The 17,949-nt window shown below is 42.1% G+C and overlaps 1 protein-coding gene across 11 annotated transcripts in view; it reads left to right on the forward strand.

Moving 5' to 3' along the window:
• EPS8 (epidermal growth factor receptor pathway substrate 8) overlaps positions 1 to 17,949 on the forward strand; it is a 198,900-nt gene that overhangs the window by 96,337 nt on the left and 84,614 nt on the right. The window contains exon 2 of one of the 11 annotated variants that reach the window (XM_043517068.1): positions 11,379 to 11,572. The exons of 8 other annotated variants lie outside the window; for them this stretch is intronic. The gene's annotated coding sequence lies outside the window, so the exon portion shown is untranslated. Of the gene's footprint in view, positions 1 to 11,318; positions 11,573 to 17,949 lie in introns of those variants that run through there. 2 more of the 11 variants (XM_043517075.1, XM_043517096.1) reach the window with 2 other exon arrangements.

Here is a 17,949-nt window from a genome sequence, read left to right on the forward strand (position 1 = left end):
CCTCTTAGGACATGCAAAAATACTTAAAGACAACAAATCAGTGCAAGAATTGCAGTGTATGAGAGTAGAAACAGGTCATCTTGTCAAGTGTAGCTGCTGTCAACAACACATTCCTCCTGGCAACAGCGGAAGACACTTTCCCCTGCTTTGTTTGCACATTGATTATTTGCACCTGTAACTTCCAAGGAATGGAGTTCCAGCTGTGGGAGTTGTAAAGCAGACAAAGCTCATGCAGGAGAGTAGTCCTGCACCAGAGGAGGGGATGAGCTAGGTGGCCTAAAATGGCTTCTCCACTTCTAATTTCTATGATATTTGGCTTGTCTGAATTGATTCATTTTTTTTTTCTGTGAGAGGAAGCAACCACGTATATCTCTGCTCAGTCTCACCTGAGTCATTGGCAGCAGCTGCGATTACCTACTCTTTGAAGCACTGAATCATAACTCTGAATCAAAGTAAAGCATGCAAATTTTGTAAACAAATAGTTTTATTGCCTTTGTTGTTCTGGACTCCAACCATATCTGGACTCTTTAATAAAGGAAATGACTTGGCCTGCTGGTCTAGATACTTATTATACCCAACGCCTCTGAATAAGAAGGAGTACTTGTGGCACCTTAGAGACTAACAAATTTATTTGAGCATAAGCTTTCGAAAGCTTATGCTCAAATAAATTTTGTTAGCCTCTAAGGTGCCACAAGTACTCCTTTTTGCGAATACAGACTAACAGGGCTGCTACTCTGACACTTGAATAAGAAGGTAATTGACCCTGTTATTCATGGCTCCAAATGATTCAGTAACCTCTCCATTCATCCCTCGTACTGTAACCTCCTAATTAATTGATTCTGAGCCACTGGTTTTCTACAGAGTTCAGGAGATAATCGTCTCCATTTATCACCACCTGTCTGAAGGAAAGGGGCACATTTAAAATCTCGTTGTTGGGGTGAGGTAATTCTTCAGTGAGAACACTGTACAGTAGATGCCTCTTGAACACATTAGCACACTCTTGGTGCTGATTGGTTGTCCCGGGCTGGAACAGCTGCTACTTCAGGGAAAGCTGGTTGATTTGCGTGTGACTAACCACTGCTCTGACCTTATTGATCCTGCGGCCATTGCAGAGAAACTCAGCGCTGCTGGAGAGAATAAGTGTATTCAGGTGTCATTTCAAGAAGATAGTTTCACAGGCTAGGTGCCAAGCTATTACTGATTTTTTTTTTAAATGGGTGTCCAGCATCAACTATCCTCTGTGTCTTTATATTTGTATAAAAATGAACAAGCAGAAAAAAAAAACCCTTCAGGTGGATAGAAGTAATTTGTTAGGCCTTAATTGTGAGATGAATGTAATATAGAGCTTGTTTTCAGTGCAGTGTTAGCTTTAGGTAGGGCTGGAGTGTTGCCCCTAACTTCACTGTCATGCGCATACACACACATCTCTGTCTAGCTCAGGGGTGGGCAAAGTACGGCGGCCTGCAGGATTGCCACCGCCGTGGCTCTGTGCCACTCCCAGAAGCAGCTGGTACCACGTCTCTGTGGTCCCTGGGCCAATGGGAGCTTCGGGGGAAGTACCCTCAGGCGAGGGCAGCACGCTGAGTCCACTGACCTTGCCCTTGGGCTGCAAGGATGTGGTGCTGGCTGCTTCCGGGAGAGGCGCAGGGCCAGGGCAGGCAGGGAGCATGCCCTAGCCCTGCAGCGTGCCACTGCTACCCTAGAGCTGCTCCAGGTAAGCAGGGCCAGGCTGGAGCCCAGACCTCGAACACCTCCTGCACCCCTCCTGCATGCCGCACCCCAATCCCCTGCCGCACCCCTCCTGCACCCGAGCCCCTGCCACACCCCTCCTGCACTGAGTGCTCTCCGCACCCCTCCCTGCCCCCCAACCCCCTGCCCTGAGCACCCTCCTGCACTCTGCACCCCAACCCCCTGTCCTGAGCCCCCTTGTACACACTGCACCCTTCCTGTGCCACAACCCCTTGCCCTGAGCCTCTCCCTGCACACCCCACCCCCTCCCACACGCCTCACTCCCTTCCGCACCCCAATCCCCTGCCCCGGCCCTACATTCATGGCCCTGCATGCAATCCCCCCCCCCCCCCCGTCCCTCTGCCAGATGTGGCTCTTGGGCCCAAAAGTTTGTCCACCCCGGTCTTGCTTGATTATGATAGTGCTTTAAATTTACTTGAGCTAGCTGGACCATCAGAGGATGTGGGTTGAAGCTTGAAGGCCTCTGAAACTTGAGCTAGTAATGCAGTGGGGATGCAGCTACCACTCACGTTAGCACAATTGGTCAGATGCTGATCAAATTCACTCTGTGGTGCTCCTGTGTTGTTTCGCATTCTCCCTTGCACCAGTGGCTGAAATGAAGACAAGCTCATAGATCCAAATAGAAGAACACGATCCCTAGGCGAATAGTTTCTGAACTGTGGGATGCTAAAAGTTAGCTGAGAGACACCGACAGGTCTCAGTTGTTCCCTAGGGTTTCTGCTTTTATGAAGAAACAAAAAAGAAACCCCGTCTCTAGTGATTTTGATGATGAAGAAAACCTTCAAAATGTGACTGAAATGTAGCCAATGCAGTGATGTATATCTGAGTTGGCAGAAAACCCCAGACAATAGTGCTGAAGTGTCCAATTCATTTCAGTGAGTGCTCATTCACATCCTAGTCATGATACTTTAAATATCAGCATGAACTATTTCACTGCTCACCAAAGCATGTAAGAAAGGAGTGGATAAGCTTCTTATAATTTTAACTGCACATTTTGGAGAGGGCCTATCATCAATATGCATAACTAAAGGAAAAGGTGGAGGAGGAAAAAATAAAGCAGGGAACCGCTCCCCCCCCCCCCAATATAAGAAAGGAGAAGAGGTTACATAAAGTTGAAAAAGCAAGAGGACAGGGTTTAGAAAAACATTGAGATAATGAAAGACAATATAAAGATAGTGAAAAAAATTGCAGTTACTCCGACTTGTGCGGCAGGCTCCTTGGAGGGTGGGGAATTAGGGTGACATCTGATTAGTTTGGACTGTTTAGCTGGGAAAACATTTGAGAGGGCTCACTTGGGACCTCGTCCTTTAAACCTATTGTAGTTCTGATAGGGATGATAAGTTTATGAAAGGAGCAAGAGTTTGGAATTTTGCTGGATACATAAGCACAACTGGTCCCTGTGAAGATGGATTGAGGAACAGGATATTTTTATAACCCCATTTTTAATACTGATTGGGTGAAACTTATAGTTATGTTTTTATTTTCAGATAAGCGATATTTCCTGAACAGCTAAGTGTCTGCACCGCAGCATCTGCTCAATGTTTCTGCAGCTATTTGTTTTGCTAAATGCACATGCGGACCTGCTGCACACTAGTTTTTGGAAGTGTTGGGCTATTCAGAGAAGATGATTCCATAGAGGGGAACAAATGTATTTTAGGTTTCCAGTTTAGCTAGATTTAAAATGTTACCTAGAGAAGAATGTCCTCTAAATTCCCTTTTAATCCAGTATTGCTTTATCAAGTTATAACTAAGGTGTCTGTATGGACCTAACCAAAACTGATTTAATCTTTTCTGCATCCCCCCTTTTCCAAAACATCTTACCTAAAAGGAACATGCCAAGTAGGGTGACCAGATAGTAAGTGTGAAAAATCGGGATGGGGTGGGGGGTAATTGGCACCTATATAAGAAAAAGCCCCAAATATCGGGACTGTCCCTATAAAATCGGGACATCTGGTCACCCTAATGCCAAGCATTGAGGGTGGAAGGTTAAAGTACTGAACTGCAACTTAAAAGATGTGGATTCAGCTCCTAACTGCCACATTCAGCTCCTAACTGCCACAGACTGCCTGTGTGACCTTGAGCAAGTCAGTTAATTTCTCTCTGCCTCACTACCCTTCTGTAAAATGGAGATACTGCTTCCGTTCTCTTGTTCTTTATCTGTCTTCTCTATTTCGGCCCCAGTTCAAGAAAGCGCAATTTTACAGTCTTGGACTGTAAGCAGTTTGGGATAGCGACTATCTCTTATTATGTGTATGTATTGTTCCTAGCACAATGGGGCCTCTACTTGTGGTTGGGGCTTCTGTAATGTAAACAATAATAATATAGGCAGTTAGGACCAGAATTGAGATTTTGAAAATATAAAGTTTTCATAAAGCCTAATGTTCATCAATGTTTCCATTATATCTTTAAAATGTGAATTAGAACTTTTTAAAAATAATTAAAAAAACAACAACATTCCTGTGCAGTGCTTATGAGGCAATGATTGGTACATATTGTTAGTGCCTGGGAATATGCAAATGAAAGTGACTATAACCAAAAGTGAAACTAGCCCATCGTGTCCAGACTGCGTGAAAGTAAACAATAATGAGATGGAAGCCAAAAATAAGCGGTATAAATGGTGAAAAGCAAGTATAATTTTAAAAAAACGCTTGTTTCAAAAATCAGAAATTGTTAGTACCACAGATAAGGAATTTGTGTTTATAACCTGTGTGTTTTTTAACATAGCTTTTAAGTTTACTTTTTTGTGTGCATCTATCAGAGATGCCAGCATGGGTTTGGGGTCAAAGTTTGTTAGTCACCTGCCTGTCCAATGGCATCAAGTTCAGTGTAGCCAATCCCAAGTACTCAAAAATCATGAGTCGGGTCCCAAAAATCCCAATTCTCTTAAAATTACTGTATTTAAAAATAAATGTTGTGCTCTTTTTATTGGCCTCCTGGTTTCTGAGTCTCCAGGGTAAAGCTGGGTCACAATTTTTCTCTGAAACCATGAGGGTTGGAACTTACTTTATTTAAAAAAAAATGAAATGTAATTATGGCAGGCGCTCGGGATATTAGAAAAATGTGGAATATTGCAAAATTCATAAAATCATGAGTTGGCAACACTGCAATGGCTTATAAAAGTGCAAAATATAGTTCTTAACTTTTAATAAGCTAGTAAAAATGGACCCTTTAAAAACCCAACTTTCAGTCATTGCTGCTCCTCTTACTTTGTACATTGTTCTGCAGTCTATCCAAAGACTTTCTAAATGAGAACAGGTTTCAGAGTAGCAGCCGTGTTAGTCTGTATTTGCAAAAAGAAAAGGAGTACTTGTGGCACCTTAGAGACTAACAAATTTATTAGAGCATAAGCTTTCATGAGCTACAGCTCACTTCATCAGCTCACTTCATCTTATGCTCAAATAAATTTGTTGGTCTCTAAGGTGCCACAAGTACTCCTTTTCTTTGTTATAGAGGTGGTACCACCCATAAGTATATTTTCAGAATCTTTAAGACTCATACCTGTCGGTGTCTACAGTTGGATATCCAAAAATGAAAAGCACACAAAATTAGGTGTGCCACAGGACTCTTAGTCTGGACTTGCAAACACGGCTACACCTCTGATGCTTGGGTTTGAATAGAGACTGGGAGTGGCTGGGTCATTACACATATTGAATCTATTTCTCTGTGTTAAGTATCCTCACAACTTCTTGTCAACTGTCTAAATGGACCATTTTGATTATCACTACAAAAGTTTTTTTCTCCTGCTGATAATAGTTTATCTTAATTAATTAGCCTCTTACAGTTTGTATGGCAACATCCACCTTGTGTGTGTGTGTGTGTGTGCGTGCGAGTATGTAATATATTTCTTACTATAAGTTCAATTCTATGCATCTGATGAAGTGGGCTGTAGCCCATGAAAGCTTATGCTCTAATAAATTTGTTAGTCTCTAAGGTGCCACAAGTACTCCTGTTCTTTTTAAATACAGCAACCCTGACTAGTTGGAGGATTCTTCTCTTAGAGAAGACAACTGAAAGCTCTGCATGGATATAAGGAGTCCACACAAATCTGAGTGCCGGATGAGGGTCTAAATCAGATATGCCGTTCATGAAATGAAAAATACTATATGTATTACACAAAGCTTCCCCACCAATTACTAAGTTTCAAACTAGAATTTACATTTTTCCTCACTATATTATTAATGAGGAAAAACTATGAATACATTTAAAAGATCAAATCATATTTCCTTTATTATTGCCTTCAGTGAAAGATTTATGGGAGTACAGGTGAGCAGGATTTAGTACATAAGGTTGCTGTTTTAAAATAACAAGTGTAAGGAGATGTACAAAGATTTGAAGCCATGAAACCCATCTAAATCATTTATGTAACTCCTTACTGTTCAGTCTTCCTAATCATGTATCTGTTTGTAGCCATCAGTAATGCATCATTCCAATATTGCAACTATGATGTTAGTGTCCCAATTTTTTTCATATCCTTGTCCTTTTGATTATAATCAGTGTATATAAGCAGTGTAATCATAGGCTCACTGAAGGTTAATCAGTATATTCGTGTTTAATTTTTAAGGTAATACTTATTGAATTGCACAGTTGTCTAGTAGTAATATGGCTGCATATTAATCTTTAGCATGTGTATACTATACTCACAAAAAAATCAGTGGTCACCGAAAATCTTGCCCAAAGTCTGGCTCTTGATTCAATGTAGGTATTTACTTGAGTTCCCTGATTTCCAAACATGCTGAACATTTAGTAGCTTGTGCCCAAAGTCTGTCCTTTTTACTACATATTATCACACGTCTGCCTTTTAACTTCAGGTGTGGTGAAGGTGTCCCTGAAGTTTTTGCTGTTTCCAAATGAAACTACTCAGAATTCAAACAGGCAGGTAAAAGCTACATGATCTAGAAAGAACTGGGTCTCAATTGTGATGATTTCATTATACTGTTTAAGTCAACATGCCGCATTGTTCATTGCATATTGCTATAGTGCACCACCCTGATTGGGAGGCAGGAAAGACTTTTAAATTACCAGTGTCCTGGTGGTTTCGTGTTCGTGTTCTAGGGAATGTTGCTACATGCTGAATTTATGGGCCCTATTAATCCCTGCTATCCCTTTGTTGATTAGGTGAAGCTATGCTAGGAATGTGTCTGGGGTTCCTTTACTAAGAATTAGCTTTAGCAAACTATTTATTTTATTGAATACAGCAAGTCAGCATGAGCAATAACCATCAAAGTACAGAGACTTTCTGGGAGTGAGTGATCAGCTGGAAGCAACTGAGTGCTGAGGCTGTGTCTACACTACAAACCTCTGCTGGTGTAGCTATGTCAGTCAGGAGTAGGAAGAGGTGTAATTTCTGACCAACACAGCTGTGGTGGCAGAAGCCTCTAGTGTAGAGACAATTATACCAGTAAAACTGAACTTTTGCCAGTATGCACTAGAACTTCAGAGTTATGAACTGACCAGTCAACCACACAACTGATTTGGAACTGGAAGTACACACTCAGGCAGTAGCAACAGGGAGAGGGAGAGAGGCAAATATTATACTGTGTTAAACATAAACTACTACAAAAATAAAGGGAAAGCAGCATTTTTCTTCTGCATGGTAGTTTCAAAGCTGCATTAAGTCAATGTTCAGTTGTAAGCTTTTGAAAGAACCACCATAACGTTTTGTTCAGAGTTACAAACATTTCAGAAAAACAACAAGTAGTCGGGTGGCACCTTAAAGACTAACAGATTTATTGGGGCATAAGCTTTCGTGGGTAAAATCCATTTCTTTGGATGCACGGGGTGAGAATTGCAGATGCAGGCATTATGATACTGACACATGAAGAGAAGGGAGTTACCTCACAAGTGGAGAACCAGTGTTGACAGGGCCAATACAATCAGGGTAGGCGTAGTTCACCCCCAATAATTGATGAGGAGGTGTCAATTCCAGGAGAGGGAAAGTTGCTTTGTAGTGAGCCAGCCACTCCCAGTCCCTATTCAAGCCCAAATTAATGGTGTTAAATTTGCAAATGAATTTTAATTCTGCAGTTTCTCTTTGAAGTCTCAGAGTAGCAGCCGTGTTAGTCTGTATTTGCAAAAAGAAAAGGAGTACTTGTGGCACCTTAGAGACTAACAAATTTATTAGAGCATAATCCGATGAAGTGAGCTGTAGCTCACGAAAGCTTATGCTCTAATAAATTTGTTAGTCTCTAAGGTGCCACAAGTACTCCTTTTCTTTCTTTGAAGTCTGTTTCTGAAGTTTTTTTGTTCAAGTATAGCCACTTTTAAATCTGTTATAGAATGTCCGGGAAGATTGAAGTGTTCTCCTACTGGCTTTTGTATGTTACCATTCCTGATGTCCAATTTGTGTCCATTTATTCTTTTAAGTAGAGACTGTCCGGTTTGGCCAGTGTACATGGCAAAGGGTCATTGCTGGTACATGATGGCATATATCACATTAGCAGATGTGCAGGTGAATGAGTCCCTGATGGTGTGGCTGATGTGGTTGGGTCCTCTGATGGTATCGCTAGAGTAGATATGGGGACAGAGTAGGCAACGAGGTTTGTTACAGGCAATGTTCCCTCTAATTTTTGACAGGCCACGTGCGCAAAAAAATCTTCTGTGCAAATTTTTGTGTGCATGGTGTTTCGCTGTGTGTGCGGGGTTTAGGATCTGTGTGCGCGCGCACACATGCTCAGCTTAGAAGGAAGAGTGGTTACAGGGATTGGTTCCTGCATTAGTGTTTCTGTGGTGTGGTGTGTAGTTGCTGGTGAGTATTTGCTTAAGGTTGAGGGAGCTGTCTGTAAGCGAGGACTAGCCTGCCTCCCAAGGTCAGAACTTCAGAAACAGACTTCAAAGAGAAAAATTTTTGCAAGAAAATGCAGGTTTGTTGACATTGGAACTATTCCACAAAAATTGGATTTTGATTAAATGTTTTATTTTTGATATTTGAAATGAAATGAGTAGTTTCCTGTTGATTCAAATTGAGACTTTCACTTCAAACAAAACAGAAAAATTAATTTTGAATTTCTTCATGAGAAGAAAAAATCATTTTTTAAAAATTTTAATACAGAAAAGCTTCTTTTGGTTTATAAATCACCTTAACAGTTGAAGTCACAAGGATTTTTTCAGATTGTCTAACAATATTTTATGTTTAATGCTTTATTTGCATGTCACTTGGTCCAGGTGAAACTGAGGATAAGCAGCATTTTCTAATCAGGCAGGTTTAATATTAAACAAGGTTACTGGTAGCTCATCTCCATTTATTTGTTTGCGTTCTTTGCCAATGAATAAATAAATGGAGATGAGCTACCAGTAACCTTGTTTAATATTTTTTCGATATAACCTTTAAAGTAGAAAGATTTTTATGGCTGATGTCAAATGTCACTCTGAACTTGCCTTCTCAGGTCAGCCTTGCTGGGAGGTGCCTTTGTAACCTTTTGGTTTTGTTTCCCCCTAGTTACACAGGGCATTTCCTGTTGAATCAAGCTTCAGATAAACATATCTTTGTAGCTTATGGGGAAATGAAATTGTATGTCTTATATCAAAATACTGAGCATTAGCTCCTTTACAGCAGGTGAAGATTGAGACTCTCCTGTCTCTCATGGTTTGGTGTTTATGCTTAGTGCCAGTACAGGGGATCTGGGTTCCAGTCCCTATGCTCATATATGACCTGGTTCCTAGGGGGGATGGAGGGAGGAATGTATAGAGAATGTGCCCCCCAGTGTTTAATGGCTAGTGGTCTGCACTGCCATGTTTGAGATCAGATGCAATCCCTACTATTGATTTAGAAATTGGTTCTCATAGGTAACTAGCATGCAATTTTAGTGGATTCAGCCAGGGTGGGTAAAAATCAATGCTTTTAAACAATCACATTTTTTTTTTATTTAAGTCAAAGTTTCCTGCTTCCTGATTTTAAATCATCATTTCAATTGCTTTGATTTAAATCAGTTCACCCTAAATTCAGCCCTGTATCTTAACTGAATAGTGTTGCCAATGGTTGACTTTGCATGTCAAGTCTGGGTATACGGTTAAAACAGTTTGGTTCTGTCAATTCTACAAAAAAACAAACCGGAATTAAACTGTGATAGGAAACTGCTTCTATCCAGAAACAGGACAATGAGATTCCCTTCTGCCGTAGTTGTTATAGTGTAGGTGGAGTAATGATAGCAAGTCATTTTAGAGTATAGAAGAGATTATTTTGCTTTTAGTTTAAAGAATGGAAGTGCTGTTTTGTTTAAAAAGGAATCCTTTTGCAGCATTTGAAATGTCTCATTTTAAGGACGCTTATTACATTAAAAAGTCTGTTTTATAACCAGAAAATGTAAATATATGAAGCTTAAAAATGCTAAGATACTGTGAAATTTGGAATCTCATCTTAAATGGCTGGTTGTGATGAAGCCAAGTGGAGGGGCTAAAGGAAATGGTCTCAAAGAAAGGAAGAAAAGCTGGCTGGCTGATTAGCAAACTTCCTCTAATTTGAGTTTTAGTTTTTAACTTTTGAACAGGGGAAGGCAAATTACGGCCCGGGGGCTGCATCCATCCCTTCAGACGTTTAAATCTGGCCCTCAAGCTCCCGTCGGGGAGCAGAGTCTAGGGTTTGTCCCTCTCCAGCTGGGTAGCAGGGGTCGGGGGTTTGCCCCGCTCCACACGACTCCTTGAAGCAGCGGCATATCCCCTCTTCAGCTCCTACACATAGGGTCAGCCACCGGCCTCTGCACGCTACCCTGCCACAAGCGCTGCCTCCGCAGCTCCCGTTGGCCTGGAACCATGGCCAGTGGGAGCTTCAGGGGCGGCGTCTGGACAGGGCAGTGTGTAGAGCCTCCTGGCTGTGCCTCTGCATAGGAGCCAGAGCGGGGACATGCCGCTGCTTCCGGGAGCTGAGGTAAGCGCCACCTGGAGCCTGCACCCCTGACACCCTCCCCCAGCCCTGATCCCCCTCCTTCCCCCTGAACCCTTTGCTCCTAGCCTGGAGCACCCTTCTGCACCCCCAACCGCTCATCCACAGCCCCACCTCAGAGCCTGCACCCCAACCCCTGAATCCCCTCCCGCACCCTGAACTCCTAATTTCTGGCCCCACCCTGGATCCCCCACCCCCTCCCACACTCCCAACCCCCAATTTCATGAGCATTCATGGCTTGCTATACAATTTTCATACCCAGATGTGGCCCTCGGGCCAAAAAGTTTCCCCATCCCTGGTGTAGACAATGCATTTGTTGTGTTGACCCTGAAATCATCCAGCAGCTATCCCTTAATACCCCTATCCTTGTGATAGTCACCGCTCCAGTCGTCATTTTGAATTTCACTGCCCAGGGGTCACAGAAACCACCTCCTTCCCCCCCCCTTGAAAACTCCAGTGTGTTTTTGAAATGCCTTCTCCTGTTTGCACACTTTGGTGAACGCTCCTATTAGCTCACCTTTGTTTTGTGCATCCAACTGTGCTAGCTCCATGCACACACAAAACTATTAGATGTGCTCTTGCCTGGAGCAGACAAGAAGTTGTGGATCTCCTGGGCCTCTGGAAAGAGGGGGCTGTGCAAGCAGAGTTGCAGAACGGCCATAGAAATATTGACATCTATATGCGGATTGTACAGGGGATGCTGCAACAGGAATGAACAGTAGTGCTGCGTGAAAGCAAGGGAGAGTGCCAAAAGGTGACCCCAGCAGCACCCTATGGATGACTTGGGGCATTTTGGAGGAGCCCAAAGCAGAGACCCCTGCTGTGAACAGTGAAAAGGAGGAAGGAGACTCAAACCATGCCTCAAGCCAGGAACTGTTGGAAACTCTGCGAGAGACTCACCAGGCAAGTGCAGATGAGCCTGCTGATGAGAAGGGGAAGGGAGCCTGAGTAAGTGTATACATACATTATTCCTTAATTTCATTTATAATATTTTCCTTTCCCCTCAAACCTCATCTCTCTCCTTTTCTCAACCCTAACCCCCTCTTCCCCATTGAAAAGTGGCACCCATCCCTTCCGCAAGTTTAGAGAACAAAGATACTGACTTTTGATAATGTCAGAAAATAAAAGGTTTAGGGGATACATTCAAAAAGAGTTGTATGGCAGTCTGATTACAAAATCCATATCGGATCAATGCCCTGTGCTTGGATAGAGGTAGAACAAACAGAGGTAAAGTTGCTTTTTATATCTTTGCCTTGTTTACTTTATCTGAATAGGGATGGTCCCTTTTATTCTCTTGGGAGATTTTAATCAAACTTTTATCCATGGCAGTAGGAGACTTTCCCATGCCATGCTGTGCTGAGTACAGCTGGCACCATTTCAGTAAACAGGCCAGCAGCATATGGGCCCAGGTGGCTTTGGGGCGCCAGTGGCAGCTGGATTCTCTGTGCCTTTGTCATCCTTAGGAGTGAGATGCCAGCCAAAATCACCACTCCTTGTGAAAATAGTGCCAATATTTACTGTGCTTCCCAATGCCCATACCACAGTAGGGGTGACTAGCATTGCTACAGAACATCCATCTCCACACTGGGATCTATTCACCAAGGTAGAAGCTGCAGAACAGTGCTGCAATGCGATACATTATTCCCATAATTCCCATTGAAGTAAGGGAGTTTTGAGACTTATCTTTCCCTTTCTGTTGTGACTGTAGATCTAATGGTGTTTGTCTGTGTTTTAACAGCTTCTAGTATGGTGGCCTTGAGGGGTGCACTGTCCTTTTGTGCTGAATGCCTGACTCGGGTCAGGAGAAAAAAGAACAGGGGGGATACATTCTGTAAGATCCTCTAGTCCTTTCCAGTCTTGAACCATGAACACAAGGTTTGGATGGGCCATGTGAACGTGATCATGGAGAGGGATCAAGAATAGAGTGCGATTGCTGCAGGAGAGGCAAAAGGACCGAGATACACGTTGGGAAATGCACCAGGACATGATTGGTTTGCTCAAGCAACAAACTCAGATGCTGAAGAGCATTATTGGCCTACATGCCTAAAGGCTCTGGACTCATCAGCCTTCTGTCCTTGGCGAAGTCCATCGTCGCTGCTCCCTATACCCCCCAACATACCATGTGGCAAAATGGTTTACATCCTTACCTTTACTAGTCCATGCTGGAGAACAATAAGTAGAACAACAGCTCCATGTACACCAACCATATGTCAGCGAATATGTATCCACTACCTACTACAGTTTAGATACATGGACATAAATGTTCACTGTTTACTTCCATTTTCACTTGGGATTTTAAAGCCTAGTTCATGCCGTTAGTGTTGGTAAAAGGTTTTGGGTTGTTTTTTTTTAATTTGTATGTGTGTTTTCACTTCAGTTTTGTTGCCTGTTTCTTTTGCACAATAAAGTCGTGTTGGAAACTCAGTATCTTTATTATTTTACACCAAGCATGATGGAATTAAAAGTTGGAGGCAAAGATCCATCTATATTTAGTCTAAGTACGCACAGCAGACACAATTTCATAAAAGCATCAGGGAATGCCACTGTGACTGACTGTTAACATGGTCTCCAGGGTTAGCTCTTCAAATAGCCCTTGTTTTGGGTTGCTCAACTTCAGCAGATGGCCAGGCAAACTTGCCCCTCTATCTTGGTGGCAATTTTCTCCCCTTTGCCTCTCAGATATTATGAAGTACACAACATTCAATATAACCATGCAGATGTTTTTTTTCTCTCTGAGATTCAATCTAGTGAGCAATGTCAGTGTCCCTTTGTTCTACAAAAGCACATTAAACAGTCATTCTGCATCTGCTGAGCCGGTCGTTGAATCTTTCCTTGGTGCTCTTGAGTTGGCCAGTGGTTGGCGTCATGAACCAGGGGAGCAAGAGATAGGCTGTGTCCCCCAGGATCACTCTTTGCTTCCAATATCTGCAATAGTAACCCACCAGTCACGAAAAAATGTCCCTGCTTGCAGCTTTTTGAAAAGTCCAGTGTTGTTAAAAATGTGTGTCATGTACCTTCCCATACCAGCTAACATCAATATTAGTGAAACTGAGCCACTAGCACTTGCCTAACCATGGAAAAGTATGCCTTTCTGTTGATGTACTCCAGTGACTAGGTGTGCCTGTATGTCACAGTACTGCGTAGCAGGAGACTCTTCCTGGCCTTACACACTTGGGTAGCAATGGCTCCCACTATGGATTTCATAACTCCAAATTGATTTTCCACTGACAGATAGCAATTCAGTGATCCTAGAAATCTGTTTGCCCTGGAAAAATGCAGAATTTTCATTTTTACAGAGATGCTTTAGTTTTTACATATGTGGGAAAATAACATACATTAACTATTAACTGAATGTTACTGAAAGTACCAGTGTCACTTATTCAATGTGCACAATCTCCCTCTCTTGTGCTTGATTTTTGAATGCGCTTTTAATTTACATAACTAAACATACTCAACTAAAATGCATGAACATGTAAAAACATGTAACCTCTATATGCTGGAAGCATCTCGAATTTCACTTCAGTATCCAGACATGAGTAACTAAAGTAACGAAAAAGATGCTGAAAAAGTTAAAAATTAGCCCTAAAGACAGTGTCACTGAGTTTGGCAGGGACAGATTTCACATTGATGATGTGCTGTTTTGTACTGTATGCAGCAAGGCTGTAGATTGTATTCGAAGGTAGATAGCTGTAGAACACATCGAAAGTGCTAAACAAACTGAATGAAAAGAAACAAAAAAAAAAAGGGGGGGGGGAGGGTGCTGGAACAGCAGGGCCACTAACAATGAAGAAACAATGCACTGTGACTAGATCATTCCAGCGTTTTACAACTACCAGAAAACAGCATGAATACAGACATAGAAGTATATGGTATATGTAACCAATACAAATTGCAATTCTATTAATTTTATTGTATTATAATAATTGATGGCACTGGTAGGCTTTGAACTTGCTTAAAAATTGAAAATATATCAATAAAATGTTCAACTGATTATATATGCGTGCGCGCACACACACATATACTGTGGTTAGGGAAACTGAAGTTTGGTGTTTCACTTTAATCATGGAAAAACGTATTTTTATGGTGGTTTTTTTTTTTTAGAGAATTTTGATTTTTTTATTGCAGAAAACTAGGATCCCTGCTCATCACAATCCAAGTTGTAGTAATACTGATTCATGCTCAGCAAATACAAGAGAATCATGTGCACTTTATTATCAATGCTCATGAGAATTGTCCTGAGCTCTGCATGACCCAAGCTTTTGTCAGAGAGAGGGGAGAGACCGAAAAGTGCCATGCAGGACTCTGGGAGGTTTTTTTTGTTTTTGTTTTTAAAGGCTCAAAAATTGTGGGCTGTGCAAAAGTATAATGGGATGAAGAACATGGCATGGGGGGAACTTGACCATGGTGAGTATAGGCAGTGCTAACACAAGTTCCCAAGTATGTGTGGGCTGGAACAATGTGCAAACGTCAGCAGCTGTATGCCAGTTTAACCTGCATTGTCTGAACTGTGTAGTGTAGACGTGGCCTGACAAAAAAAATGAAAGGGAGTAAGTATTATTATTTCCAGTTGTTAGATGATTATCTGAGGAACAGAGCTTAGGTGGCTTTCCCAAGGTCACCAAAGGAAGTGTGTGGCAAGGCTGGGGGTTGAACCCAGATCTCGTGAATCTGAGGCCTGCTCTACGTAGGTTGGTCTAGCTAGTCACTCGGGTGTGAAAAACTCAGACTTTTGAGAGATGTAGTTATGCTGACCTAAGCCCCAGTATAGACACCGCTAGATCGATGTAAGAAGTCTTCGTTCCCAAGAGCTACTGACTCTTGAGAGAGTGGAATAACTACAGTGACAGAAAAAACACTTCTGTCATTACAGAAAGCATCTCCACTACGGTGCTACAGCTCCTTAGCTGTGCCACTGCAGAATATGTAATGTAGACAAGCCCCCAGTCCGGTGTCATAACCACAACACCAGCTTTCCTCTCTAAGGGCTTGTCTACACTGCCACTTACAGCGGTGAAACTTTCTTCGCTCAAGGGTGTGAAAAAACACACCCCTGAGCGATGCAAGTTTAAGTGCTGTAAAGTGGAAGTGTAAATAGTGCTGGGAGCTACTCCCCTTGTTGAGGTGGGTTTATCCCAGTGCTGGAGCTGCAACTACACAGCCATATTAAAGCAATAGGTGTCACTGTTAGCCTTATCTATGCTGGATACAGTGATTAGCCTCCAGTGCTCCTAAGTTCGGCTTTTCTGCAACTACTTTAAAAGCTATGCTTTATACCATTTATGCCATGCTGCAAACCAGACTGAATCACTTTGTGCTTGCGGTGCTAGTGTAAGTGAGAAGTGCTGATGCACTAGCTTGCACAAATTAATCAGTCCTGCCATTGTCCTACATCGGGCATTGTGCGTGCACTGTTTATACTCTGCTGCTGTATGCGTGCACCTCAGAACAGCCAATGGCTTGGTGGTTCCAGCACTCAGTTGAGTGGGGGAGAAATCCAGGTTCAAGTCCCTGCTCTGAACCAGGCACAGCAAGGACTTGCATCTGGGAGTGTCTCATATCTCAGGTAAATGCCCTGGGAATAATTCCTGACCAGCTCTACTGCCTTGTATAACTTGCCAGTGTAGATGATCCCACAGTGAATGGAGTTCTGTTCTGCAGCGATGGCTTCACTCAGCTTGTTTACTCATCCCCTCTTTGCCTGTGGCCCACTGTCTCCATTCCTCCATCGGGTATTTACCACCAGTATATTTATTTCTGTGTACGTGCTCTCTCTGGCATGCTCCCTGCTGGAGCTGCCTCACTACTCATTACAGACACCCTGAAGCCAGTTTGAAAACTGTTATGCATTTTTTTAATAAAAGCCTTGGAACGCTTGGCTCTATTAATAAACTACCAAAACCTGACCTTTTTCAAAATCCGCATTCCAGCCAGACTAAGAGCAAAATTGTATCTCTGACATCAACAGATGACAGCTGAAAGATTTGCCTTGCTAATCTTCATATACTGAAGAGAAAACTAATAGATTGGGTTAGTTTTGAATTTTTTTAACATAAAATGATGTGGTGACTCAGAGTCTAGTTCTGAGAACACAGCTGTCCCTCTTATAAAATGACTGTCACGTTCAGCACTTAGTGGCACTCTGTGGCAGTGTCTGCAGAGAGATCAGGATTTAATGGACATTGACTGACCCTCATTCACTTTCCTATAAAGTGGTTCTTCCAGATGGGAGTAGGAACATGTTGGTGTGACTGGGTGGGAATCTTCCACGGCTGCTCATTTGAAAAAGGAGAACTTTTAACACCTTCCACAAGCATTTCAATGAAAGAGAATTCTTGGAAATACAAACCTTTTAACAGTCAGCCTTGTTCAGTCTGTTTGCAACTTTATTATTTAAAAAAATAAATCCAGATCAGAACTTTCAGACAGAAAAATGCTCTTTTTGCAGATCTATCCCCTAGCTCCAGGGCCAGAGAGGCTGACAACCCCTTACTCACCAGCTCCCATAGTTGGGAGATGAAGGAGGAGAGGGGTGCTGAGCAGCCAGCTCTCTCTGACTGTCCGCCAATCAGGCTCTTAGCAGTTGGCAGAAAATGAAATTGACAAGAGCCTTCTGGGTAGACAGCCAGGAAGCCAAAAAATTCCTTTTTGGTTCTTCTGGAATGGAGTGTTTCTGGAAATCAGTTTTAAATTTGTTTAAATATAAAGTTTTTAAAAGTTTAAACAGTAGGCAAGTTAGACAAATGTTTAGCCAAAATGTTTTTCATCTGTACTAACTTGAAAATCTGCTTTGTTTTTGTTGTAAATGTGTTAAAACAATTACTCCTGGTCCAGCTTTGACTTCATTTGCAATCCGTGATGCTAACTTTATAGATTCATTATAGTGGTCCTTATATATGATTTTGCTTTTACTGAAAATATTCATTTCTCCTCCTCATTTTTAGTAAGTATTCATTAGAAATCTCTGAAAAATCTGAAGATCAATATAGTGCTGAATTAGTAAAAATAAGCCATTTTTCATTCAATGCAATCCTCAGAATACCAGAGGACTGGAATGTTATACAGATTACTTTTTAAGTGAACCTAAAGATCCCAAAAATGAGCAATTGGCCTTATTTTAGATTGGGTTTGGAGGGGAACCTTTAAAAGTTTATTGTAAATAGAACACTTAAAACCACAGAGGAATGGGCCAGATCAATGGCTAAGAGATGGGAAGCAATGTGAAAGAATAAATGGCCAATTCCCAAGGTGGAAAGAGGTTAATAGTAGCACGACCTAGGGATTTGTACTAGATGTAGTAGTGTTCAGTCTATTTATGATCTGGGGAA

The sequence above is a fragment of the Dermochelys coriacea genome, chromosome 1, assembly GCF_009764565.3.
Source record: "Dermochelys coriacea isolate rDerCor1 chromosome 1, rDerCor1.pri.v4, whole genome shotgun sequence".
Taxonomy (NCBI): domain Eukaryota; kingdom Metazoa; phylum Chordata; order Testudines; family Dermochelyidae; genus Dermochelys; species Dermochelys coriacea.